At 39.8% G+C, this 27393-nt stretch overlaps 1 protein-coding gene across 4 annotated transcripts in view; it reads left to right on the forward strand.

Moving 5' to 3' along the window:
* Positions 1–27393, forward strand: part of FLRT2 (fibronectin leucine rich transmembrane protein 2) — a 94163-nt gene that overhangs the window by 16980 nt on the left and 49790 nt on the right. For 2 of the 4 annotated variants that reach the window (XM_064571446.1, XM_064571448.1), the window contains exon 2: positions 25901–26061. The exons of the other annotated variants lie outside the window; for them this stretch is intronic. The gene's annotated coding sequence lies outside the window, so the exon portion shown is untranslated. The remainder of the gene's footprint in view (positions 1–25900; positions 26062–27393) is intronic. 4 annotated transcript variants of the gene reach the window in all.

The following is a 27393-nucleotide window of genomic DNA, read 5'->3' on the forward strand; positions in this document are numbered from 1 at the left end:
CCTTCCCCATCCCTCCCTTTCCACATCTTGTACCAATGCACTCATCTCTGTGTGTAGCAAAGTTGTGTTTTTTGAGTTCAGGAATTGTAGTAAAGACCTCCCAATTATCAGTCCTTCCTAATTCCATATGAATATTATCCATGCTGCCTTAATTCCTTATTTCCTACTCCTTAATTCCCTCGTTTCCTTTTAGACAGCTAGACCATGGCTACAGGTGTTTCTGTGTCCTTCTGTCCCTATATGGCCTTTACCTCTCATGAGGCAACTCTGGATGGGTGGCATACTAGAGTCAGTCTAGATGAGCTCATTGATGGAGTTATGAAAGCAGGCTCCGCCCAGGCATGGGAGCAGTTTGGTGAATGGCCCCGTGGCCAGCCAGCTCCATGCCACATGAAAACACTAGCTCTGTTTGGCCCTTCAGGAAATTCTTCGGCATTTCTGTCTGTGATGGTCTGAATTTGTCTGAATCAGGTGAAACCAAACATTTGCTATCTGCAGTTTGCAACTGAGAAATGATCAGGCCATGTGAAAAAAATGTAGACATACTCGTGTCGCTCCTACCAGGAATGGCTGCCTGGCCTGTCTGGACCATATGCATCTGTAACAGATCAGCCTATGGCCCCATGTCACTCTTCCCTCTGCACTCTGAGTGGTGACCTGATTGGATTTTCTGCTGGACTTCAGCGTGGGTGTGTGTCAGTGTGAGCTGATTGCAGCGAAGTCCCAATGAAGAACTTAATCTGTACGTCTTTATTAAACAAGTTATGTTAGCTAGAACCACTACTTTGAGCCATATTTGATGACTCCCATTCATTCATTTTCAAGTATTCTATCTCTCGTTTTATGCATCTTTTCAAAATCCTGTCCTTCTAACCCTTGCACTTTGGTTCCATTTTGGCCTACGCATGCCTTTCCTCCCTTTACTGGCACACCGTAGTTACCTTACTCTTCCTCATGCCAGGGATGATGACATTACTTTCCATTATGTACAAGGTCAAGTCTAAACTTCTTAGCCTGCTACTAAAGCTGTTCCTTCTGTAGCTCTCCCTAATCTCCCCAAAGAAAGTTTATCTTCTCTTCTGAACTAAATTTAGAGTATGTCCTTACTTTTATCTTTGTAGCAGTCTTGTTGTGGTGTAAAATTTTACCAAGTGCTCTGTCTCCACTATCTGTGAGCTCCCCTAGGGCAAAGGTCATACCCAATAAATGTTGGAGGTGCTAAATTGACCTCAGGTAGCTAACCCCAAGCTACCTCTGTGAAATTCCTTTACAGCACAAGTCTGTGTCTCCTTCTATCTGTACTACTTCCCCGTGGATTTTAAATATGGCACAAATTAATATTAACAAGGTTTGCACAGATAACTCTTATGTATTTGAGTTTTAAAGTTACTTAATGGAATAAGCTCCCTTTGTTGCGTTGGTGGAAATCTTTGTCAAAGCAGTGCGCTCTTGCTTTGAAAACAGGAAGGTAGAACATTCCAGCAGCATCATGAACCCTCTGTTTATATTTGTAAAACCTGTCGTCTTTCCAGGCCTCTAGGCAAGAGCAAATAGACATAATCAGAGGCATTAGAACTTGATTATGTTCAATTGGATTCTTATAACTGAGGCTTGATAGCCCAAATTAGTGGTGTGCTAGTTTATACTGAAAGAGATGGTTGCATTATTGCAAAACCATAGACTTCAGCTTGCTGGAATCTTTGACGACATCTGGATGTTTTGAAAAATACAGCAATCACATGTTTTTTATTATCTCCATAATTGTATTCTTTTTAAAAGGGAGCTGCATAAAGACGTAGGGCAGGGGGTAATGGAAGGCGATGGGGTTTAGATTGAGATAGATGGATTTGAATCCTGGTTCTGCCTCAGCCAGCTAGGGTAACTAGAGCATATTTTGTTTTTGTTTTTTTGTCTTTGTATGCACTTTCTCCGTTTTTAAATAAAGAAAATTGTTATGCATCTCATAGGATCACTGTGGTAAATAGAGCAGGTGATGCCTGACTCCCGTCAAGTACTAGTGAGCATTACCTCCCTTCCCCCTTGCCCTCTGACTTGAAATAATATGAATGCTGTGGCTTATAAGTGGCTATTTTTTCCTGCACAGATAAAGCAGTTCTGTAATACCGTGTCACTTTTTACCCAAAGGATCTCTGTAGGGACACAGTTCCTCCTACCCAGTTTCTCCATAATGCTATTTATTTCTAGGGTCCAGAAGAGGATACAAGACCCCAAAAATAGTCATTACTCTGTCTGACTTAAGACACTCACTGATGAAAAACTCTTAAAATCACATCTTTTTATGGAAAAAAAAATATTTCCAGCAGTCTCATTGCCTCAAAAACAGTAGGTATCATGGGTTATTAAAAAAGAATTATCCAAAGAAAGTGCTCTTAAAAACGACTGCCTGCAGAGGAGTCTGGCTTATCAACAGACAAAAAAAAAGGAATTTTTCGACTAAATTTCAGCTTGTCACTACAAACATGAAAATAGCAACATCCATAATATATTCTTTGGGGACAGTGCTGTGAATGTTTCCACTAGGTGAAATTCTCAAGTAACAGCTTCTAAGGATGAACATGAACTCTCCGAGAACCCCAGGGAATGTCTATTAGGAAACAGGTAAACAACAAAATGAAAGCCATGACAAAGAGGGAAGAAAAAGGCAAATTAAGTAAATAATTTCTTTGCAGACCACATTGTGGAAAATATGATGTGATAGAGACACAATTCATTTAGCCTGAATGACCAATGTAATTATAACTGGCTAATGAATATTTTTTTTTCTTTTTCTGCATAATATTAGTGTCATCCACAGTTATGAAGGTGTTTTTCATATCAAAACTCCACAGCCATGCAAAATTACATTTATAGACTTCTTTCCTGGTGAAAAATCAGTGGTGTTTTAGCCTTTACCTAGATTTCCATTTCAAGGTTTATCCATAGACTGGAAACACAGTGTTAGAAGATAAAGAAAGATCTACAGCATGATTTCTTTTTAACCTTTAATACACAGGTATTGGAACTTACCCTCGATTATACTTTTCTTGGTGTAGAGATACTGATCTCCTTACGCAAAATACTCTGGAAATCTGGAAGTGGTTCATGGGAAAATTGTAGCATTCCTTTTATTAGTGATGGAAATAACAAGAATAATTATCCTGGTGGTTTAGCTTAAGTTTGGTCTTTTCATGATAGGCATGGAAACAAGCTGACTTGACATTGCCCCTCCTATTCTGTGATTTTGTATTTCTAAATCATTACCAGAATTTCTATAAAAATGTATAGCCAGTATCTTCCTGAAAAAAATGACTATTCAGATAATTCTTTGTCTTTAAGCGATGGAGAGACTTGTAAATAATGAGATCCAGAGGAAATCTCTAATTTTATTTAATGGTAGTTTAGGTTTGATTCTGACTCGACCATTTTACTGGGACTCCTAACAAGAAGATGAAAGGATTGAACTTCAAGCCCCATGTCCTTCTTTTTTCAAAATTAAGAGCACGTTGCACATGAAGGAGTGGTAGTTGGTATCAATGAACTGTGGTGAACAGGGCCCTTAGGTAATAATTGATGTAAGGAATAGGATTGTTTGGAAAAGTTAGGAAATGGGGTCCAGGGGACAGAAGCTTAAGAAAGATCCAGGCACATCACTGGTAGAGATAACCTTCCAGAATCTCTTTTTCTGCATATAGTAGCTCTTACCCTTCTCCAATGGATAGTTACTGGGAATTCATAAAAACACGAAATGTTTGCTTTTTTCATGTCACTCCAAAATTTAACTGTAAATCCCAGGTGACAGCAATAGAGGTTTCAGTATCATCTCTGCTTGTCCTGTTTAATAGAAAGGGCTGGGAGGGGCGGTTCGTTGTGGTCATGGGCACATCCAAGAACCACCATACACAGAGGGAATCTCAAGTACACCACTGTGGTTCAATGTGGAATTAGGTGGGCTGGTGTTGAATCCCAACTGTACTATTAACTGACTGTGAAACTGGGGTCAAATTATACATCTTAATCTAAGCCTCTTTTGTAAAATGAAGATACTAATTTTTATTAGTGTTCTTGTAAATATTAAATGCCATAAGAGATGAAAAGCTTTATACACAATAGGATCTTAGTGTATTGTTGGCTTTTCTGTGTTTGATGAATTGCCACTCTATGGATAGAGAGACACGTGGACTGGATGCATATGTGTAGAGGTTCTTCCCTGAAATGTCTAAAAATTCATTTTATTTAAGATTGCAATGGACCCTACTGGAATACCTGAAGATTAGATTTAATCACCACCAGAGAGAAAGTACGGTATGAAGTGAGACACTTGGAGATGGGAACCATGCTTCATGTTCCTTGCCATTGTTGTAACTCATATTTAAGTCTGAAAGCACTCATTTGGTCTTACTTCCCTGTGTCCTGTAGCAGGTAGGGCGTGTGTCATTATTCCTTCCTCATAGTGTCACCAAGAGGAAAATGAAATGCTGAAGGGCATGCCCCTTTCTGTTATGCATCACTCTATACTACACAGTCATCCTATCAACAGTTGATGCCATGAAATGAATGGGACAGGCAGTGTGGGGTACTCAAAAGATCATTAGGTAGGTGGGTGGAAGGTCTGAGTTCTAGTTTTTGTGCTGTCTCGAAAAAAAAAAAAGTCCTTTGCTTTCTGTCAAATTACTCAACATTCTTGAACCTCGGTTTCTTCATCTGTTCAACACTGGACAGTTCCAGTAATTCACTAATTATCAGAATATAGGGAGCTAAGCATTAGTGATTAGGAGCTTGGCTCTGGATTCTGTCTGCTCGGGCTTGGAGCTGCTTTCCCTACTTGACATCTCTGGCCCCTTGGCAAGGAACTTAATCTATGTAAGCCTCACTTTTCTCATCAGTGCAGTGGAAATAGCCAAATTAAAACCTCCTTAAAGAGTTGCCTTAGGATTCAATGAGGTAATACATGAAGTGTTTAGCAGAGTACCTGGTCAAATTACATGCTCAATAGATATTGACAGGCTTTCCAACATGCCTTATTCAAAAAAAGGTATGGTAAGTATCTCTGATGTTTTCAAAAAGCAACAGATATTAATGTGTCTCTGCATTACTGACCCAACAGCTTAGGGTATGCCCTTCAAAGCTACCCAAGGGCAGGTGATCACAGAGGAACATCCCACCGGCCTCTTGAGAGATACAGTCCCTCTAGCTCCCTCTAGGAGCTCAGTAAATGTTTGACAGTGATAATGTTGATGATTGTCATAGCTGGGAGTTTGCTGGTGCAGAGAGGTAAGACATGGGGACCTTTTAGTTTCTGGCAGGATTTGGAAGGCTGATTGTGAAACCTTTGGTGTGAGCGAGCTATTCCAGAAATCCTGCCAATAGGCCTAAACTGCTGTAACTAACAAGTCTTGTTTCTCTTATATCTGATGCATCTGCCTTGCAGTTTCTCTTATATCTGATGCTTCTGCCTTGCATTAAGTCTCTGGAAATTTACCAGCCTAACCATCCAGATCTAGTTTGAGAACACTGCAGAGGTAATGGCACTTTTTGATGCCAGGCTCAAGATACGACTCTCACGTTTAATTTTGACTATGTTTTTTTTTTTTTTTTTTTTTTTTTTTCAAATTAAAGACGTTCAGCCTTAACACATATAGCAAATAAGGCAGAGAAGACCTAGAGAACATCCACATTCCACCTGGTGGTTCTTTTCTTTTGATTCAAATTAGGTTGTATGGGTGTCTGCCTTAGTCCTTGTTATGAAATGCACACCCACTCTCCTTTGCAGCCTTCAGGCAGAGAAAGGATGCAATGGATAATGTGGCCGTAAAAGTTTATTGGCCAAGAAACATGAAATCAGGACAAAATGTGATGATCAAATCTCCTTAGAATGTAAACAGGGTATTTAGTAGTGGCCAGCTTTTAAATGCTTGCCCCCAATATTCCACATGCACTCTCTCTCTCCCGCTCTCTCCCGGTGATACCAATGGGATCATTTAAGAGTCATTTCTCCTTACTGAACCCATTGGAATGGCAATTGTCTAATTCATATTTTATCCCCAGTTCCAGCACTGACAGGGTATAAAGTTAGGGATTCAATACATATTTGTGGAAGGCAAGAAGGAATCACAGGAGGAAGGGGAAAGAAAGAAAGAGGAAGAAGGAAAAGAATGGATTTCAGCTTACCTCCAACAGGTGATTATAAGTAATTTTGTTGGTGCTGGTGGTTCTGCACTGTAATTTTGGAAAAGGACAGAGCCTTTAGTCCTATTGAAGAAGTAGCATAACATGACTTTGGGAGCGCACTGAAACTCAGTTCTGCCTGTGTGCTTGACATGGGTTATCCGAATTACTATACAAACAGAATAAATTCAGTTTTATATTCATCAGCTTATAGGGTAGGGCATATGCTTTTCAAACATGATTTTGAGGGTTTAAATTGGAAAGAAAATCTCATCTGGAGTAGAAAGTCAAGCCTCTCTTCTCTTTCCATTTTCATATAGAAGAAAGGAGAACACATTTTATTTTATTCTTTTTCAAAGCACTTAACTTACATATTAAAGGGCTTCATTATGCTCTGCAGGATTCTATAAAAATTTAAAGAAGAATGCATGACTGAACCAGCAATCAACAACTATTTATTGAAGTCCCAAATGTCAGAAAGTTCCAAGTGCCAGTTTAGTGGTCTTCTTGAGGGATTTAATAAACTGTCATCTTGCAAAGAAAAAAAAAAAGTCACTGCAGAAGATAAACATTTGTCAGCGAGTGGTCACAGGCTGCAAATGCTCTTTCTATAGAATGGAAGTCTTATGTGCTTCATTTCTTGATATATTAGTCCAGCTAAGAAATACAGTCCAGGATGTACAACATTTTCATTTTTTCTTTTTTTTTGAAGCTTGCCAGATGCGTACAGATGACTCTGAGTTCCTACATCTTTGCTGCTTGAATACCTATTTTGAATCCTCCACACCTGTCCTTAGCTGAAAGCTGACATTCCAATTAAAGCCGACAATAAACTCAGCTGAGAATCCCTCCCTCCCTCTTAAAATTGTGATATTTCTACTTGATTGATTATTTGTAAAATTCAGTTCATTGGCTTTGGCCAGTCAGCATTGTGAATAGGAGTTTCGTGTTTAACCTGATCCACGGAATGGTTATGTGTTTGTAGCCATTTCTTTTTGAATGTAAAAACAGAAAGCTACTGCTGTGAATTATTTAATTTGGCCTGGTTAAGAGAACAGTACTGTATCACTACAGGATGCTGGTAAGGTGATTCTGAGGTTCTTTTCCCCATAAAGCAAGGTTTCTTGCTGTATGGCAGGGTAACAGGAGGCCCTGTCATAAGCCAGCCTCACACGCCCTCACCCCTTGGGTATACATCACACCCTGCAGAAGGCACTGATGTGAATTAAAGACCTAAAACATCATCTAATAATGCCTGTCTAATGGAGATAGGCATCATTCTGGTAATGTAATTGTGGTCCTTAGACACTTGCAAGTTAGAAATTTGATTTTACTCCTCATGTAAGAGCTATCTTTATTGAAAGGGAGTGATGGAAAGTTTACAGGTGGCAAAACATGGAAGGCTTTTCACATCAAATGTCACAGTAGATTCAGATCCTGATGTAAGGGGCCAAAGGTGGTTGGCAGCCCCCATAATCTTGCTGTGCCTTCAGAAATGAACTAGTCACTGTGTTAGAATATGCCCAGATTCCTATAAGACGCTGTAGGTGGGCAACATATTTCTTCCCTTTGTGAAAATCTTAAAAAATGAATCTGGTAAGGAGAGAACAAAAGGGGAAGAACACCAACTATTGAAAACTGGTGAAGAAATAGCTGTTTGAACTTTTAATGATTAGAGGAAGAAAATAAGTGTTAAGAGGTATACATGTTTCTCTTTTCTAGCAGTGAGATGTTAATACAATATGGATAGAAGGCACATAACTAAGAAATCTACTATTAAGCTGATAAATTCAGTCTTGTGAATATAGATATTTTGTACTTAAAACTGTCTGGAATATGCAGATGATTCTCTTAAAATTAAATCAAAGCAATAATAATAGGTAGTGCTGTTTGGATATTTAAAATGTCTTCAAAGTCTGATATCCTAGAGAGAGTTTTATAGATTTTTATCTGCAATATTTGTCAGTTTGTGAGAATGCCCACTGGGTTGTTGAAAGTTAAGCATACAGGGGTATGTGCAAGGCACAGTAATTTCATTGGTAGGAGCTTTATTGGAGATATTTAGCTTAACCTTTTGACAAGCTCTTGCCTACATCTTAAATATCCCGCTTTCTTTCCCGAAATTTTACCTATAAGTGGTACTCTACTGGTGTCAAAAAGCTGGTGATAAAATTCTATTGGGAAAATGTTTTAGCTTTCAAAATGGAATTGTAGCCGGAGCCTGGTCTGAGAACCACACGTTCTTTGGATAGAATCTTATTTTCAGCCCGGTAATGTTCAGTAATGTTGCACCTGCTTTCCTGTGCAGGGGTGCACCTGTACCTAGAAAGACTTGTAGAAAATGGTCAAGCTTGTCCTGGGGCCAGACTCCGTGGGTTCAAATCCCATCTCTTCCTTGCCTTAGACAAGTGACATCTCTGTGCCCTAGTTTTCTTATCTACAACAAGGAGGTAATAATGTCTACCTTATAAAGTTGTTGAGGAGGTTTAATGAGCTGATACATACGATGTGCTCCGAATGGGGCCCGGCATGTAGTATGTGCACGTTAAGTATAAGCTATTTAGATTAGCTCTAGATAGTGCTTCCCTAGCACCATTTCTGCACCATCTGTAATCATCTAGTAAACGACTTTGTGAACTCTTCTTGTTTTCTACGTGACAAACTTAAAAAAACACAGACCCTGTTACTCAATTGGAAGTTAAAGTCATAACTAATTTACAGGGTTCTTTTGTAAAGCTTTTTTTTTTTTTTTTAATTAGGTAGCTACATTATTAGTTTGCAGATACCTTGAGAGCAGTGTGCATATCATATTCGTCTTATAATACCTCCACAGCTCCTAACCAAGTACTGAATGATGTGATGAATAAATCTGCCTGCACTACTTCTTCTCTAAGTTTACATTATGAGTATTAGGTTTTATGAGTAGAATACCTCAATTTTCCAGAAGAAGATAAACCAGGTGATGTACCTCCACAGACCCAGAGGTGATAAAAACAAAGGGAAACAAAAGGACACTTCTCAAAACTGTTTTTTGTATAACACTAGTTCACATTAGAAAGAAAGTGGTGATTGTACAAATCTGGGACCCTTTTTAGAAAGTAAAGCAGATAATGGGCATCTGTAAAAAGTGTCTCTTAGGATGTTCTAAGCACAGAGCATAAGGATAATGAAACCTCTGTGTGGCCCGTTTTGCTCTTGGGATATATATGTCCTGCGCATGTATGTGTTTTCATGTGGGTGATGAAATTGTCATTTTGCAAACAGAAAAAGAGGCAAAGGGCTCTCGTTTCCCTCCTGAGTTATCCTCAAGTTTTCCAGGGAAATTGTTTTTCCACCCTGCAACATTTATCCTTGCTTCAAAAGTTAATTTTCAAAACAAGTAAATGAGAACAAACAGAGGAGACAAAGTGGGGAGGGTGTAGGGGGAGAATCAGAGACATGGGCGGGTGCTTAGCTGATTTTAATAAGAAGAAAAGCAACGGCCAATGTTCCTGGATAAATGTCGATATGCATTATTAAGTGAAACAGTGGTAAAATATAGACTGTCAGAGGCATTTTTCTTCTGGAGACACGGGGAGAATTGAAATGCACTTTCAAAAGAGACATCTCTTTCAGTGTTTCTTCAATCATTTTCTGTTTGAAGCTTTAATTACAGTGCTTCTTGCTACCTAATGCTTTCAGTTTAAAATCACATCACAAAAGAGAGGGGGAGATGGGGCTGCTCTGATGAACAGCAACCATAGCATCAGCTTCGAGGTGTTTATTCACCCCGGAGTTCCCGCTACATGATGCCTTTAGAGATCAACATTTTGTTTTTGGAATGCTTTTGTATCATGCATGTCGGACACAATGTTTCTTTAGAGTAATTGCTACTATACTGCTATTGCAAGAGCAGATAATAACCTTCAGGAAATAACGTTTCCTGAAATAAAGGCACTGTTTATTCCCATGGTCTCCTCGGGATCGGGTCCTTTGGGTGGCTGGTGACTTCCTAAGAGTTTAGTATCCTAATCCAAGGAAACTGTATTTGAAAGATAGATCTAGATCTAGATATGAGCTGGCGAATACACATGTAAGCACATACATACACACAGGTCCGTACTTACCTACACATATGCATGCACTTTCATGCATTGATAAGGGTCATAATTTCTCCTGCTGAAGAATTTGTTATTCAAGCCCCGTCAGTATATACTCTGAACATGTGCTCAGCCAAGGGTGGCAGAGGTTCAGAGGACTCAGCCTCCGTCTCAAGTTGCTCATGGCTTGGAAGTAGACAGACAAGGGAGCAAGTATCATAACCTGCAATGGTAGGGGGGTGTATCCAGCGGCTTAAGCAAGTAAAAGTGAGCTTCATTTCCCCTCTGGGACCCTGGGAAGGCTCCAGGAGGAAGTGACCTTTGAGCTGATCTTTGATGAAGGAACAGCTAAGCAGATAAGCAGAAAGAGGTCTACCAGGAGCAGTACATAATCACTTCAGGGCTGAACTGACACCAAAATGAATATGAGCTCTTTTGTTTCCAAATAGTTTAGATGGTTTTTTAATTTTTTTAATTTTTATTTTTTTTTAAGATTTTATTTATTTATTTGACAGAGAGAGACATAGTGAGAGCAGGAACACAAGCAGGGGGAGTAGGAGAGAGAGAAGCAGGCTTCCCGCGGAGTAGGGAGCCCGATATGGGACTCGATCCCAGGACCCTGGGATCATGACCTGAGCCAAAGGCAGACGCTTAACGACTGAGCCACCCAGGCGCCCTAGATGGTTTTTTTAATGCATTGTTCTCACTGCCCAGAAGAGGAGTCAGGGACCAAACCACAGTTGCTTGTAGTAAAGATTATATGTAGTATGGACTCTATGTATATATACATCTATATGGAATAAATAAAGTCCTTTATAAAGTTCTTTATTTTTTTTTTACCTCATAACAGTTTAGCAAGTTAGATGAATCGGATCATTATTTTTCAGGTCAGGAAAAGGAGGCTCACAGAAGTGATATCACTTGCATATGGTCACATGCATGATTCAGTTTCCCTCCAGTGATGTTCTGAGACTCACCGCTGGGACCAGGGTCTGCGCTGCCCTTGCCACCGTGAGGGGGATGGCGGATTCCAGGTTAGATCTAGGACCCCGGGATCCCCCACGTCATCAGCGGTCAGTGGCTTTCCTCAATCATTAGTCACTAGTGATGGATAACCAGTTAGCATGAGTCAGTGGGCCTGTCTCGATCGGTCTCACTTCATGCAAAATTGGCACGGCTCTTTATCTGTTTCGGGAAGCCCATAGGATTTGAGCAAACATGTTGACTTTCTCATAGCTCTGCCAGGTCCACTTCCCTTCTCCCCCCAGGAATTTAAAAAAATGTCTTAATTCTGCATCCTCATTTCCGTACTTCAAAGTATTTCTGCCAGACAGACCTTGTCTGTTCTAGCTCTGACTCTTCAGGGATGGGTAGGTTTCTTTCTTTCTTTTTTTTTAATAGTTACTTGTCTACTACCTGTGGATTTACACCCACCCAGGAGGAACAATTTAATTTTCCTCATTTGTACAGGTGCTACTGTGTGACCATATAATTAATTGAAACTGAGTCTGGAATCAGGAAGCATGGGGGAGGAAAAACCCCATAACCTATAAAAATTAAAAGTGATATCACACAAGAAGGGACTGCCTCCTAATGAAGACAGTCTTCACACGTAGAATCCGTACTCTGTAACAAGGAATTTGTAACAGCTAAAAAAAAAAATAAATAAATAAGTTGCTCATAAGAAGAAAGTTGAAAGATGCTATATGTAGCAATGTCTTGATTTGGGATTCTGTGACACTTGTGAGAAATTAAAAAAAAAAAAAATGAAGAATATGCTTTTCTCTTTTTTTTCCCCCTACAATTAAGATCATTTTGACTAAGAAAAAATGCAGAAGAGCAATTACTCCGTTACTTTAATTACTCTCCTAATTATAACGATAACCTTGTCACATTATCATAATTCCCCAAACAGAAAATGCAAGATCCAAATTGCACCAATATTTGGTGATTTTACCTTGTTAACAGCTCACTGTCGGTGCGTAGAAGACTAAATTTTTTTCTCATTACCTTTCGGTAGCATGGTGTCTTTTTTTTTTTTTTTTTTTTTGCCTCCAAAAATGATGTTTCATTCTGTAGAACACATTTGTGTTCCACCACCCCATGATTTGAATGCAACTTTGTAACAGCTCCTCACAGCTTCCAGAGCTATCTCTGGAGCAGTCTGTAATTCTCCCCTGGCTGTTTGATGGTGACGGAAATTGTGCCTGTATCAGGAGAGAGGAGCACACAGCCTGGGGTGAAAAGTAGCTATTTATCAAGGTATCTTACAATCTGTTTATGTTGTTGTAAAACGTTACTGTACATGTTCTATGAGATTATATCCGCTAGAAATTTGTCAACCATTGTCAACATACTGTAAGGAATAAGGACATGCATTCTTCTAGTCGACTTAATTTTAGTCGGCATTTCTTTGCCCTCATTTTCAAAGAGACAGACTACCAGTGACGCTTGATGGTGCCATCTGTTAGGTTGTGAATTGTGCAGAGTGAGTGCTGGGATTCGACTCGAACACTCATAGAACCCTGGCAGGTAGACAACGAGGCATCCTGATGCATGAGTCTTGCCTGTGTGGAAATTCTCCCTCCATTATTATAGCAGATGATATTGTTGACAACCATTAAACTTGCAGAATGGCTGCCTGGTTTATAATGCTAATGTAGGGGTGAGATAAAATAGAATCATAACAGAAATCCTTCCAAGCAGAATGGTAAATTTCCCTTATTTTAAAACGTATAATAATGTAGCCCTGAAAAGCATTAGTTCTTTAGACAGCCTCAGCCTTTGGTAAAATCATGAAATCGTGGGGGTGGTAGTTATTGTTGTATTTTGTTGTTTGCTTTTAGTGCCCTTAAAATTCCAGAACTCTCCAATTTTACTTCTATGGGACACTTCGGTCATCATTTTTGTTCTCGTCCTCAAACTCCTACCAATAAAACCAATCTCAAGATGAGTTGGTAACTCATTCCCCTCTGGGGAATATAACTGCCACCAGTGCTAAAGGTTACTTTTTTGGAAGTATTCACATTTTAAAAACTATGAGCAAAGCCTTGGGCTAAATGCAAGTAGTTTCTGAAATGGAATATTTGGCAGCTACTGAAGAACTAAGCGGGAAGGGTGTTCATGGGAGGAAAGGTGCCGTTGCCTTGTGAAAGTTCCCTGGACACCAGGTCAGCTTTTTAAATCCATCAGACTCACTCAGGTTTTCAAAAGGATATTTCATCTCACATAGACATAGACATTTCTGAAATTCAAACCCAAAGTAACTGGAATGTTATGTAAAAAAAAAAAAAAAAAGTTAAACTTCTTTAATGATCCCTGTGTTTCCCAGGGAGGCTGTCTGGCAGGTATCAAGACAACCAGAGTTGAGTACAGTCTCTACCACTTCTTGGCTTTGAGAATCTAATGCAGGTTATGTGATTTTCTAGCAGGGTGGTCTCCTTCTCTGTTGACTGAGGTTCATAATATCCACCCATAGACTTGTTCTAGATCAGATAAGATGATACTAAGTAGTGGAGAGAGGGAGAGAGTAGATGGGCATTTCGTCAGTTAGTTGTTGCTGGTTCCAACTTGACCCCCTGTCCTACCTTTTTTTTTTTTTTTTTTTTTAATTCAGACGCAAGATCTCTAATTCATTTCATAACTGTCTTAAAGACTATGATGCTCACGGGCATCAATTATTTTCCTGTTCTTCAGGACATTCTTCAGGCAACAGCGGTTCAATAACAGGAAAGAATGCCATCACATGATCGCATCATGTTCTTCAAAATGAAATCTATTGATGGTTGAACAGTATAAACAACAAGGAACATAATTGGTCAGAATGACCCAGGGGAAACAGCCCAATGAAATTAAACAAAGGAAATTTTATACTGTGAAGAAAAATCAATGGGTTGTAACAGAATCCTACATGGAGGGACAGAGCTCTTGAATCCTAGAGACCTAGAGAAGCCATGTGGACTAGAGGAGCCAGGGCTTTTTGGTTTACTTTTCTAAGACTGTTTTCACACTGTTAAGTATAAAGATAAATAATAAATACATGTGTTTTAAATCTGTTTTTTCTTACTTAAAAGTAGAAATCCAGAAGCATCTATAGCACATCAATTTTTGAGAATTACAGTTTTCTAGACACTGTTGCCCTACTCAATTGGATCATTACAGAAGGCTTATGAAGTATCAATTGTCATGGTCATGCCCAAATAATATCACAGCAGTTACTTCTGTCACCAGGGCCACACAAACAGAAAATGATGAAATTGGAGTGGGACCGGCTGTATCTGACTCCAGAGTCTATGCTATTTAACAAATGGCAGATGCATTTAATGCCACCCCACCCCAATTCCCACCTTTTGTGACTGACTTGGTTCAGATCTTCTATAATCTCCAAACCTCAGTACTTAACATGATCTTAGAAAAGAGAAACAAAAACAGAGTGGACTTCTCTTGCAAAAAGTGTGAAATGTCCTAGGTGGAGAGTATGGATATGTCTGGTATTTATTTGTACATAACTTAACATGATAATTGGCTCTAAATGTCAATGAAGATACTGGAGTTGAAAGGGAGAGGGTGTTAACACATGTAAAAATCTTACCAACAACAAAAAAAATTCCTTAAAAAAAGCAGTCCTTTATGTGGCACTTTAATGGACAGCCAGAAGTCAGGGCATTGATACTCTTCCAGAAGATGATCTTTATCAAAGGAAGTAAAGGACAGGCATGGGCTCTTCATTGGCTCTCTTTGCAGTATTTACATGGCAGACGACCAAAGTGGCACTTGGACATTTACTCTTCTCTGCCTGTAGAGCATTATAGCCAAATGGCATTTTTTTTTTCCATGTCTCATGAATTGATTTGGTCAATGACTGTGTATTATTACTTGAGTTGGATGGATACGTTTAGAAATTTTAGTGATTTTTTAAAAAACTCACAGTAAGTAGCAATTTGGGAATGTTAAAATTAACACTGTTTTCCTTCATTTAATACAAATGGATTAACTTAGAGAAATAGAGGATAATAAAAAATTGAACAAACAGTATCCATCACTGACAACCTGAGTTAGAAACATATTTAGGTAATTAGAAGACTAAATCATTACATCTCCACTGGGCCAACCAAGGCCACCCCAAATGTATTTATGGAGGATCTGTGTGAAGACATTTTTGTCTTTGGCAAAAAGGGTTGGTATTCTGAGTGTGCCATCGGACTCATAGGTAATATAAAAATAAAGTATTTGAAAGTAGGGTTCATTTTCTATGTCTTTTGTAGTCATAGGTAACACTATTACAGAAAAATATGACTACCTATCATGATTGAAACAAATGATATGTAATTTAATGTAATAGTTTTTAAACTGTGCAGCTCTGCATCGTCCTGCAGATCAGCTTCTTCATCTATATGATAAGGATTATAATAGTGCTGATTTCAAAGGATTTTTTGTAGTGATCAGATGTGAGATTATATCTAAAAGTGATTTGCAAGTTGAAGGGTATTATTCATGTGTAAGTCCTAGTGGTGATTATTATTCTGATTCTTCGGGGTAGTTCATACATTAAGCCATATTTCATGTGGCCTGTCTTGTCATATGAAGTTTGTATAATAATACCTAATTTAAATCTATTTCCTTTGGTTTCACGAATTTACAACCTCATATTTCCTGTATAACCACAAGTTAGTTCTCACATGCAATCCTGGCCTTACCAAAAAGTAAACAATTTAATTTTATAATTCAGTCAGGGCTTGGAGATTTTAAAATGTTGCTTCCTCAATATTAAAGAGAATTCAAACTCCTGAACTGATGGGTTGCATGTAATCTATATAATATTAAATGGCACGCTGTTGAACATACACTGGTCATTTCATAATAAGGAGATAAGAAATTAATCATGTGACCACTGGTTTTATCTTGTCTCTGTCTTACCATTCCTATGACAGCAAGAAAAGAGTAGTGAAGTTATGAACTATACCAGTTATAGAAACAGAATTGATGAGATATTGTATACAGCAGTCAAGGTACAAAGCCATAGAAACCCTAGAGTTTTGTTGTTGTTGTTGTTGTTGTTTTTTAAGTACACTCTACTCCAATGTGGGGTTTGAACTCATGACCCAAGATCAAGAGTCACATGCTCTACTGACTGAGCCAGCCAGGTGCCCCCCACCCCCCGCCGAGTTTTATTTTAATCTAGGCTTCCATTTCTGTTGCTTCTATTCTCTTCAGGGATCTTAGGAAAATGTGAATGAAATCTCCGGTTTTAAAAACTGCTCTTTTTTTGTTTCTGGGTTTTTTTTGTTTGTTTGTTTGTTTTTTTTTTTTTTTTTTTTGTGGGGCGGGTGGTGTAGGGGCAGGATGAGGATAATGAAAATCTTCCTGATCCAAATGACATGCAGCCTGGGGTGTCATGTATTGTTTTTGCATAGGAAGAGTGATATTAATACCTCCAGTATGTATGGAGTCATAAAAATAACTTTTGTCATAATATCTCTTGTGTGCTGTTCCTTTTCTCATAAGAAATCTGTCACATTCATTTTAAGTTACAATGTGAATATGAGACAAGTGGATTCTGCAGTTGTTTTAATGGGTTGGGTGTAAAAATAATGACCTTGATGGAGCTATTCCGAGTATTATGCAGCATCTGGAATGCCAGTAATTTCTTAATCTTATTAATAAGAATATTACCAGCTCTCCAGTAGGTGCACGACCAATGACCAAATTTCTTTATTTTGAAATTTTCTAGTCATTTCAGGAACCATATACGTGGGGATGCATTAAGATGTATATGCTTGAGAGTTCTTGTGCTCAGGTTATTGGTTTTAAAATACAGGTGTTTAGCTTTTTAAAAAGTTGCTATTTGGGGCTGTCATGCTTAAAAGACATTCGGAAATAGCATAAAAAACATCCCTACATTGAAAGAGCTGGTTCAAGTCATGAGGGAAAATGTGCTTGACATGACACTGATGTATTCGTACCTATTGAATCCATGGGTCCTTGGGAAGGTTTAGAACCTGTAATGGAATTTATTACAAAATGCCAACCAACAGGCCATATCTTAGGGGGGAAAAAAAAGTCCTTTCTTTGTTAGTCCTCCAGACAGAAACTTCACTGCTTGTGGAGTGCTTTTAATAGAGGATGAATAGCACCAATTTTCTGTAACATTTTTCCTCCACTCCCAACCATTAGAATAAGAAAGATGGGTCTTTGCCCTTTGCCAAATCTAGGCCATGCTGACCCGTGAACTAGAGTAGGAAAACCACAAACGGAGGGAAATTTACAAATGCTTCTGTGCCAGTAGATTTCTGATGAAGTATCCTGATTATTCATACAATGGAAACTGGAGGACAAGGGAAGATATAATTGGATAGAGATCCACTTTCATATTGGCACTTGCCTAATTCCCTGTGGTTGAAGGCATTAAAGAGAACACATGCGCCAACAATAGTTTCTAGATGTGTTAGAGGGGGGTAAGTCAGTGTTGTGGACTGAGGTACCTGATGAGCCATGCACACATGGGTCAGGGGAGATGGTATTCAGTGGATGAAGACTGGGTCTGATTGTAGAAACGTACAAGGGAAAGTTTCATTGAGAGAAAAATGTAGCAGATTCTTACTCCACTCAAGATTGAAATCAGCCTTTGCTCTCCAAGAATAAAATGGCTTTGTAAAGGAATCCAGGGGATCATCTTGATTTTTCAACCCATAAGATAACGCTTGGTAAATTCTCAAGGCTAATTCTAAAGGAGACATTCTTACCAATCTATGAATGTGTGCGTGTGTAAGAAAGATGGCAATTTCTGCTTATATTTTGGTGAAAGCATTTTGGAAAATGCAGTATTTGGTATTATCCAGTAGTTGATCCAAATATGTATGGTAGAATACACAGGATTTATATTCCTGGCCTAGTAGCAGCAAAAGAAAATGTCATCTGGTGGCTGAAAAATAATCTCAGTATCGGGTCCTATCAAATCTCTGGCATGAATAAAAGGGAACATATCCCTTCCATGTGTCAGCTTCCCAGGAATGAAGCAAGCGTAAATACTTTTCAGTTTGGTCGTTTGTGAATTAGTCATGATGAAAAAAACAGTCCGTTTCTGCCAGATGAAGGGTAATACAGTGCAGGACTTTCAAACAGTATTAATATTTGTGTTGTGACTAAAAAGTAATGAAAATAGTTTCCACAGGTCACACAGAGCTTCTCATGATTCAACCAGTGTCTTTGAAAGTTGGAGGAAGGACACATCTATTGGAACATATTGGAACCTTAAATGAAAACCTTAAGTGAAAAATGTGATGAGGCCTGTGCTCAGGGGTCTTTTTTTTTTCTTCCCAGAGCAGCTGGGCCGGGGAAGTTGTGTGCAAATACATCCGTAAATTGGGAGCAGGATTGTGGATTCGAGCTTTACAGAAGTGGTAGAACCATCCTAGTTCAGCTGCCACATTGACACGTCCACTCAGAACTCTGGGCACCTGGGCAGTGCTGTGAACATTGCGGTTTCCCCATTATTGGCATGGCGACTGCCCATAACAGAAACTCCAAAGGGATTTAGAACCTCTAAGCTTCCTTCCATTCCATACCGTTCCTGTTAGACTAAAATGGCGCTTTCTAGGAAAAGAGGCACTGTCTCTATATGCCCTGAGTGTGTTTGCCCTGCGGCCGTATTGTATGGATTAAGAGCGTGAATTCTGGAACCAGCCTTCTGGACTCAGACCTCAGCTCTGCCGTTTACTTATGTAGGAGACTGGATAAAGTTCTTTTACCACTCTGCCTCAGTATCCTGCCCTGTACAATGCAGATAATTATAGTACCTCCTCATGGCATTGTTGTGAGGGTTGAATGATTTAGCATCTGGAAAGGGCCTAGAAAGGAACCTAGCACAAAGTAAATAACCTGATGAGCGAACTGTTTTCCTATAGAGACCAGGTGAACGCTTAGCGTGATTACCTCCTATGAATAGCATGGTTTACGCTCCCCCCACCCCCACCACCGGTGAGTTACCGAAGGCTTGTACAGAGCCGCCAAGCAGGGAGTCTTACCACTTATTTGGAAATTAGTCATCCCTGTTCTTCTTGTGGTTGGGCCCTTGAGAATTTGGCCCCTTCCTTGTTTCATAATGGGACAAATAAAGATGAGATAGTGAAAGCAGAACCGTGTTGACTCCGGAGAAGGTGGTGCTGGGGGACGAACACGGGCCCATGGGGCAAAGCACATGGCTTTGTTCTCCTGTCCTAGGCAAGTCACTCACTTTCTCACTGAGTAGGAGTGCCCTGCTTGGGCAATCAAAAGGGCTATAGTATGAATGAAGACTGAAATTAAAAGATGATTGGAAAACCTTAATGACCATGTGTGAGGCACTAATATACCAAGATACTGGTCATTGCTAGGTGTATTTCCTAATTAACTCTACTCTCCTTGCCTTATATAATGTAAATGGAGCTTTTCCTTAAAAAATGTACTCACGTTTGGGAAGCATGGAGCAGCTCTGGACCAGAGGGGTACAGAAAAATGGTGATTGAGCTTCACACTCAGTTTACCCTCTGTTTCTTTTGTCTTTTCTTTTTCATTTCCATGAACCTTGTCTGGGACCCAGGGTCTCAATCCTGCCTCCCCTGCCTCGCCATTAATGAGGACACCTCCCTGTGGAACCCCACCTTGGCTGCTCTCTCCTCTTATTCTTGGGATACTTACCTTTCTCCTGTAACCTTTGAAACCCAGTTTCATGGCCTGTAAAATGGAGCAGACTTTACCGACTTCAGAGGTTAACGGACGTGGTATGTAAGTGCCTGGCGTATTTTAGCCACCTCTCCCTGCCTCTTAATTCTGTTAGAGATTTGCAGGTCAGTCTATCTTTTATCTTAGAAATTCCAGCTATGATACACACTGATCAGTAAGCCTTTTCATGAGAAATAGTTAACATTTTAACAATAATTTCCTGGCAACTATACTCCTTCTCTGAAACAGAAGGACTGTATGATGATGGACTTAGAGGGCCTGGAGCAAACTAGTGAAGACTCTGTAGAGCAGAAGGAGGGCACCTTAGCCAGTACTGGTGATTACCATTTGCCTTTGAGCACTACTTTGGGATTTCTTGAAAGAAAAGAACTCTGCCCAAAGCAGCTCTGTCATTATTTCCACACATCCTTGGTGGCTGACCATCTATTGTTAAGGGTACCCAGTGTCAATGCAGGCTTCCTTTTTCTAGTCTGGGATGGAGTGAAGGGGAAATGTGAGCTCCCCTGGTTCCCTGGGCTGACCAGAAAATGGCACGAGGAACAACCTGGAGTGCAGAACCCAGCGTGGAGTCCTCTGGGCTGGGACCGTGAAACCAGGGCAGGGCCAGGACAGCATGGGTGAGAGATCATTTCCCGCACCCAGCACCACACTGGAGGCATTCAGCTTGGCCCTTAGGGAGGAATGTTAGTGACAAGGAGACAGGAGGAGCCAGGACATTGTGAGTGCGCTTGAGAGTTCTAATAAAAGTCTGCAACAAACAGGGTTCTAGAGGGGAGGGGGGGTGGGAGGATGGGTTAGTCTGGTGGTGGGTATTGAGGGCCCATTCTGCATGGAGCACTGGGTGTTATGCACAAACAATGAATCATGGAACACTACATCTAAAACTAATGATGTAATGTATGGGGATTAACATAAGAATAAAAAAAAAAGTCTGCAGACAGTCACAGTGGGAAACGTGTTTTAAGAATTTCAGATGAGGTTTATTTTGTCCCCAAACCCTTTGGTTACCATGGTTTGTTTGGGTTTTATCAGAGCTACTGAAAAATACATTTCTCTTGCTAAATACTGATGAGTATTTAGCATACATACAATGGCAGAATACCAATCGTGAAGTGATGTTATGAAAGCATTCTTTTTCTGTGCTTTTGGAGGGATTTTGCATTAGCAATAAAAATGATCACAGGTGCTGTCATTACCAAGATGTTTTCTCTTAAAAGTTTCAGTCAGTACAGTTTGGGGATCATGCTAATTAAATGTGACAGTGAATCTTAGTGGCTTTTATAAAATGTCGGTATGTCCATTTCATCTACCACAGTATTCTTCAAAGAGGCTTCCTCCAAATGGGCATATCGTCTTTCAACACAAGAAAAAACTCAAGCATGGAAAGTGACAAGCTGCCTTCACACCAAATAAGACTCTTTATCTCTACCATTCCCCTTCTCTAGCTTCCAGTATTGACAGCCATCATTCAAGAGGGGAGAGTTGTCACTTTGACACATAGATTATACCTTGGCTCCTTTAAAGATGTCCTTTTTTCTTTTGCCAACTTTGTATTGACCATTAAAAGTGAAAGCCCTTGGTTTTCATAGGTTTCACTTTTCAACTCTACATTAGAATCTATGTGAGGTTATTTTAAATAACTCAGTAGATATGAAAATTGAACATGTAATAATTCAACTCCTTTTTCATTTTAGGTATTAGGATTCATTGTTGTACTTGCTTACCTCAAACTGATCACAGCATTGGAAGCAGCTAAATTAATTCACATTTAGAGGTCAATTATTTTTTAAAACATTGCATTGATGTGCTTTAATTTGTACTCTTAATGAAGGAGCAGAGTGAAGTGTATGGTTTTCATGAATTCTTTACGTTTGTGTTTTCCCTTATATTCTCATTATTTCTTTGAAAACAACTCTGGTAGCTTAATATATTCCATTTTACTTTTTAAATGTTTTTTCCATTGCACTCTATACTGAGTCAAGAGTTTAGATTTTAAAGCCTTGTTTCTTCAAGTGTTTGTAAGACCTGTCTCTTAAGAAAGTGTCTGTTCAGGTTTCTCAGTGGTATTGTGTTTGGGTGGTATAAGGTGGTGGTAGTGTATCTTGGGCACTGGTGACATCCTAAGGATTTGGAACCCAGAGCTTTTTTTCATCTATTTTGCTCAAGCCTGAGTGGTTTAAAATGGATATACTTATTTCAGTATGGCATGCTATCTGCTAATGATTTTTTTCTTTAGAAGAGTACATCATTTTAACAGTCACCATGGTTTTAGCTCAGGGTTGGCTGTAATGTTTTTATATTTGGATTTGCTATAATATTTTTATATTATAGAATTTCTTTTAAAATGGAAATTATCACACTCATATATTGGTTTCATAAACTTTAACAAACTATAAGCAAATAAAATATGGGATAGGGAAAATATTAAATTAGGGAGCCAGACAGTACATACTCTGACATTTTCATCTGATGGTGCCTAATTGGCCATTGAAGAGGGTAAGCCAGTGGATGGGCTGGTTGATGTGGGTGCAAGAAGGAACAAACAGTTTGTCTAAACTCTGAGCTCGTCCCTTCCATTGACATGTCCAAAGGCTATACCAAAGACTGATGCCAGAAAAAGGGAATCAAAGATAATCATTATTTGCCAGGTACTTCATTAACTTTCTTACCATGGTAGAAAGGGAAGTGAGTAACAAGATTGTGGCATAACAAGGTGGGCTGAGGCAAGGCCACTGGGGCAGAACTATAGTGGGACTCTCCTCTGACTCTGCATTTGACATCTGAAGAATACTGTTACCACCGTCTCTCTTGATTGGGTTTGCCAAAGCTCTTCTAGGTTTGTGTGTCCCATGATATAAACCATTTGTCAAGAGACACCATTTTTTCATATTCAGTGAAATGGAAGTGTGTGTGTGTGTGTGTGTGTGTGTGTGTGTGTGTTGGGGCAGGGAGGTGTTACTGCCACTAAGATTGTATATACTCCACAGTCAAGCTTTTCTAAGCAACTCCTCCAAACCTTTTTGGGTGGAGTCTTGAAAATGGTCACTGTGATTATCTAATAGTTGTAGAGTGCTGAGAACAAACGTGAAAATCTTGAGAACCACGGGCCTGAATAGCCATGGTCCAACTTCTGTGCCTGGCATTCAGTGCTGCAAATGACCTGAATAATGTACTGTCTGGCAATAAGTCATCACTTCGCCCTGCGTTCTCTCCTTTCTGCAGCTTTACTTTTATCAGAAACCGAGGATTTCCTCTTCTTTGCTTATCTAAATCCCACTTCTCTTTCAAGGCCAGTCTCAAGTAGCTTATCTTCCATGAAGAATTCCCAGAAGGCTTCAACTGCGGTGGTTCCCTTTTCCCCTGGGCTCATAGGCCTTATCACTTATACCACTTCTGCCACTATCCATCAGCTATTCATCAACTACCATTTGTGCTTCTGTGTTGTCCTTTGGTGGGATTTAACTGGCGTCATTTTCATTCACTTCTCATGCAGGTACAGGTCACCCCCTTAACCGAGACCCGGGGAGCCTGGGAAGCATGCCTTGGAAATTTTGTATTATCAGCATTAATTAATCAGGTCTGATGTCCATGGCAGGGGTTATGAAGCTTGTATTGGTTAACTGATTATCAGACAGTTATCTGCGGACAGTGAGTAGGTCTTGATATTCTTTTATTGCTCATTGGTTCTGCACTTAGCCAGGAACAGAGCTGGTTCTTACCTCAGTATGAGCAGATACATTGTGACCCAGTGGACCCACAGAAACACACAGTCGTGCTTCTCATTCTCACCATTTAGTGGGCCATGTGCCCTGCACTGTGCTAGGTACTCCACACCTATTCATTTAATTAATCCTCATGGTTGGATTCTTTAACTAAAAAACTAACTTTTTTGGTAGATGCTGTTATTTACATTTTACACATGGTGAAGGGGCTCAGAAGGTTTGAATAACCCACCCAAGGCCTCATGGTCAGTCAGGGTGGAACTTGTCTGAGTAACTCTCAAGATAGATCTCTTATCACCACTTTCCACTCTACTGGAAATCTATTGCATGCAGGCCATCCTGCACTTTTAGCTTCCAGTTCTCCACTCTTACAACTAACTGATTTGCCATAGGTTCTATGTTAACATCTTTCATGGCTGAGTCATGTTTTTAGACATCTTGAACTTCATAGTTAGCCACTTAGAATTGTCAAACATAGCCTCCATGGGAGGTAAGTTCTCATTAATTGTAAGTGGAGGGGTGTTGGGGAGTTATAGTAAATGTCCAGAATATCACAGGAAAGAAATTCTGCCAGTAGTAAGAGAAGGAAACACTTTGTCCTCCACCACTCCTACCACAGACACACACACACGCACATACACACACACACGCACATACACACACATATGCACATACACACACACCTCATATCCTTGGAAGCAGTAAGTAATCGAGTTTTATATTCAGTAAAGTGCAATTAGATTTTCTTTACTCACTTTTAATGCTATGTTAACATTTACTGATACAATGAAGAAACAGCTTACATCTGTTGAGTTAATTCCTGATTCAAATGTGGATTTCTTTATGTTATATTGTGATTGGACTGTAGTTTGTAGCTAAGGAGTTTACACATTAGCTAAGGATAGAAAAATATTTCAGCTCCTTCAGTTGGGTGTGCCAACTCATTCAGCTGTTCCAGAAAGGATGGAAGGAGGAGTTGTTTAAAAATGACAGCATGGGGTGAATTCTGGCATCAGGTGTCAGAGATGCTATTCTTGGTTGTGCTTCTGGATTGCTAATTTAAAGTGAGTGATTTTCCCTCAGTGTCTTCATCTGGGTAGTGAAGAAATGGTCCATGATGATATTTTTTTAAACAACATTTGGGTGTCCATGATCTCCTTTTGACATTCTCAAGTTAACACTGTCTTAAGATTTCAGACATCTGACCCACCTCTAAAGGCTTGATGGAGTGATTTGAACCATCAGAGAAATCAAGCTTATTTTGTCTTCCTCATTTCTTTTTATTAGTCTGGGTTAAAACAGTCATTCTCAAATGTGTGTGCATCAGGACTCACCTGAGAGCAGGTAAACATAATGCTCTTTGGCCAGTTGGAGAACGAATCTGTAAGGGAAAGTCTCAGGAATCAGCATTTTCAAAGAGCTTCTCAGGAAACCACAAAGCACACGAGTGATTAAGGACCTCTGGTCACACCATTCACCAGCTCAGAAGCAGTTCATTCAAAATTTGCTCATGACTGCTTGATCATAAGGTTAATAGATTTCATAAATAAAAATACAGGATGCCCAGTTAAATTTGAATTCTTGATAAACAGCGTTTTTTTGTTGTTGTTGTTTGTTTGTTTGTTTGTTTGGTTTTGCAAACATATGTCCTATGCTCTGTTTGTATCTTATTTTATTTTACCTGGCAACTTTTCATGCTATAGAAATTCAAGGCAGTCTTGCTTCTTTCATAACTGTCAATACTGAGAGGTCAGAAAGGATCCTGATACAGAAAGAGGTGTATGGAGGCTTTGGTTCTGCCTGTTAACTTGTATCTTGATCCTTTTGAGGAGTATTATATTAGAAAGAAATTTGAAGATGCCTTTTTTATCTTTTATTCATTTTTGTGCTTTTATGCTGCATTTTGCCAGTGTTGCATTCATTGTCATTTCTTAAATAAATTGAAGGGTTTTTTAGAGTGCAGAGGAATTTAGCCACATGGCTCCTATTAATCCATCACTTCATGTGGAAATTTGTTCCAAGGCCTCTCATGTGGGTACAACCACCTTCTCCTAAATTACAGAGCTCTATTTTGATGCGAGGCTTATGAGGAACCTAAGACCTCCCTGTTGACCAATTTGTTGTCTTCCCCAAATAGTTATTCTTCAAAATGGAATATTTTCCACTGTCACTGAATTGAATCTCTTTGCTCTCCTTTGGAAAAAATTTACCCAGGACATAACTGGGTACAGTAGTCAACAAAGGCATTGGCCATCATTCAAGAGGAGACCAGATCATTGCCAACAGCACTAAGATTCGTTTCCACTGAAATTGATCTCTGGGTACCTCTCACCTGATTATAGACTGACTCAGCAAGAAAGGCCTGTAGTCATTGGGTAAGCAAATATTTTCTCTTTGGCTTTTATTTAATAAAGTTCTCAGACGTGATTTTCTATGCACTTAGTGGGTACACTTGTCTTGTGAATGTGGCAGATACTAGCACAGAGCCTGTAATAGGTGGTTGTGATTGCCAAGGAAATAGTTCAGCTGGCTGGACCCAACCTTATCATCACCCTGAAGGGTGTTGATTCCCAACCTTTGCTCCTGGGCTTTTGCCATCTCACTGACATCTCAAAACCTAGACCCAGATCATCCCACATGGTCCTTGTGTGAGAAACAGTCCCAATGTTATACTGTAGGTAAATATTGAATGTGTATATCTGATACCTCTGGGTGCCTTAGAGTGGAGTATGGGTGGGTGGAGCAAGGGACTTTGTGACTTACAACCGCATATCTAATTTTCTGGAGCCGATGACAATTTGATTAAGGTCTTACATAAATATTTCTTCAAACTCAAACAATATCTACTAGTACCTCCGTCTCCTCCTCAAAACATTGTTTTAGAATGGATTAAGGGCTGGGGCACCTGGGTGGCTCAGTTGGTTAAGCGACTGCCTTCGGCTCAGGTCATGATCCCGGAGTCCCGGGATCGAGTCCCACGTCAGGCTCCCTGCTCAGCAGGGAGTCTGCTTCTCCCTCTGACCCTCCTCCCTCTCATGCTCTCTGTCTCTCATTCTCTCTCTCGCAAATAAAATCTTAAAAAAAAAAAAAAAAAAAAAAAAAAATTAAATAAAAAAAGAATGGATTAAGGGTTTCTGCAGCTCAAGAAAGAAAAGATGGGTGTCCCCAAATTGACTCACCATTTTTGTAAGTACAAGTTAGGTTGGAACTAGGGAAATGAGATGGTTCTCTGCTTTGGAACAGGCATGTGGGCCTCCCCAGTAGGGATCCCATGCAAAGGGCAGCTAACTGGATTATGGGAGAGGAACAGTTTGGATTCCGAGACCCCTAACCAGCACTGCCTACAGCAAGTATTGAAAACCCTGCCTCAGACTGTCCTTCTCCCTGTGGGGCAAAGGACTGTTGCAGGTGCCAAGCATAGCTGCATGCCCAGCCCCAGTGAGTGTGTGCACAAGGGAGACAGAATGGGACCCGTCTTTGTTTCACCTAAGCCACCTTCTAGCCCTACTTCCACTGCTCAGCACTTTCATTTCCTCGTGTCAGATTGTCCATCTGTAAAGAGGTGATAATACTACCTACTTGGCTGAGCTATCCAGAAAATTAAAGCAAATCATACATGTTAAGTGATCAGCGCAATGTCTAGAGACACATAGCTTTTAAGGAGTTCAGTAAACCTAATCCCCTCTTGCCTGTAAAACTCCATTAGT

The sequence above is a fragment of the Mirounga angustirostris genome, unplaced genomic scaffold, assembly GCF_029215605.1.
Source record: "Mirounga angustirostris isolate CCGP_5_RB_7025 unplaced genomic scaffold, mMirAng1.0.hap1 SCAF_9, whole genome shotgun sequence".
Taxonomy (NCBI): Eukaryota; Metazoa; Chordata; class Mammalia; order Carnivora; family Phocidae; genus Mirounga; species Mirounga angustirostris.